Here is a 2,230-nt window from a genome sequence, read left to right as displayed (position 1 = left end):
TTTTTTAATTATTTACCGGAATGGTCCTTTTTCCGGGAAATCACGTCCACGTCAGCGCGATGTCAGGGTGTGCGTCAGGAAATCGCGTCCACGTCAGCGCGAGATGCTGACGTGGACGTGATTTCGGCTCGTGCGTGAACAGTACCCAACGGTCAAAAAAATAAAATATCGGGCCCATTTCGATACATTTTAAAAATATAGGGCTTTTTTGGTATTTTGAAAAAATAAATTTTGAATCTTTTTGTACTTGTATTTATTTTTTAATCAATTAACTCTTCAATATTACATCAATAGCAACAAGTACAAAAAAGATTCAAAATTGTTACCAACAAGATTTAAACCAAGGTACTAAGGGAAAAGAGTAAACATCTTAACCAACTAAGCTAAACTAATTAATTGACATATTATCTTAATTATATTACTTATGTTCTAACGATTTATCGGATCTATTCCATACACGTGTCAAATCAAAAAAAATAATACAACAATTCTGTAAAAAAAATTCGGTGTTTACTTCAAATAAATAAGGAAAATAATGATTTGAATGTTTCAAAATTCAATTTTAAACAGAAAAAATCAAAATTTAGGGGCAAAAAAGGATCTTTTTCGATGAAAACTGCGGCAAACTGCCTTTGGCTATTTGTCAGCGCGTAGATCTCGAAAAGTTATTCGAAATCAAAAAAATATCGTCTCAATTGGACAACCGAGCCAAAAGTTATGGCCTTTCAAAGTTTTCCAAGCTAAAAAACATAAACTGTTCATCCACGTGAGCAAATCGCGTCCTCATAGGCGCGATTTGTGTCCACGTAAGTAAAGCGTGCTGACGTGGATGCGATGTTCTGACACGTCCCCTGACATCGCGCTGACGTGGACGCGATTTCAGGGAAAATGACCCATTCCGGTAAATAATAAAATACCGGACCCATTTCAGTAAATTTTAAAAAAATAGGGCTTTTTTTGGTAATTTACCCATTGTTAAAATGGTATTTCATCTCTCAAGCTAAAATCTTAATATAATACCGGGTAAATTATAAAATTAGTCATCCAACTATTATACCAATAAAATATTTTAAAATTTATATTTATATCAGTAGTAAATACCAATAAAATAAATAAAAATTAAAAATATTTTTTATGGGAATTATTTTTGAATCGGTCACTGTATGATATAGTATTATACTAATGGACAAACAATGTTAATTTGATCTGTAAACAAATGATCAGTTCTTTGAAAGAAAACCGATGGAAGTTAGAAGCAAAAACCTGAGGCTAAGAAGAAGATGCAGCTCTGACTAGGGCTTTTGGGGGAGGACAGGAAAAGAATAGTTTTGCCCTTTTTATTTGGAGAAAATTTGAAACCCTACTCACTGATCCCGTAAAATGAAAGTGAAATGGGAGCGGTGGAGGTGACTTTGCTGGCAGCTTCTGTTTGATGTTGGGAGGGAGAGTTCTGGAGGTGAATTTTGGCTTGGGAAGATGAGGGTAAAACAGGGCATAAAAATTGAAAGAGGGCTAAACGGAAGCTAAATTGAACTTTGGGCAAGGAATAGAAATCGGTGATTTAGGAGGAATACGTACGTAATGTAATAAGCCCGTAATAGGGCATTACACCCAACCAAACATAGGAATAGGTGGGGCCCACGTAATAGGGATGTAATGGCTATGCCATTACACCCAACCAAACATTCTATCAAAAAAGGCTTTGAGGGTAGCAAACATTAAAGCAGTTTTTACTAACAGAATAGCCGCCAGTACAATCTAAAAGCATATGCCAACGGATTCTGGTCGTTGCTATGTCGAAACCATGTTTATTTTGAAAAACAGGGTCGACTTTTAAAACGGAAATGGAGTCGCTACCGATCTTTTTTCGAGGTGTGATCGGGTCACCTTGAGATTAATCATTTTAATAAAACATTTTGATTTATTAAAATAATGATTTTGGTCTACAAAATTTGAGAAAATGGGCTCGGGAGTCGGTTACGCACGAGGAAGGATTAGCACCCTTGTAACGCCCAAAAATTGGTACCTAATTGATTAATTAACATCCTAATGTCGAAAATTTAAAAAGATTTTAAAATACGATCCGCTTTAAAAACCTGAATAAATCGAATTTGATGTTAACACCGCCTTGTCCAGAAGTAATAAGATGTCACATCCAATAAGTTAGGATACGAGATTTTAACCCTCGAAACTAAACTTGTCTCATGCATTAAAGTTTAAAAAGGATATT

This window comes from Gossypium raimondii, chromosome 8 (genome assembly GCF_025698545.1).
Source record: "Gossypium raimondii isolate GPD5lz chromosome 8, ASM2569854v1, whole genome shotgun sequence".
Lineage (NCBI taxonomy): Eukaryota > Viridiplantae > Streptophyta > Magnoliopsida > Malvales > Malvaceae > Gossypium > Gossypium raimondii.
The sequence above is the reverse complement of the archived record's forward strand: the minus strand, read 5'-3'. Positions refer to the sequence as shown.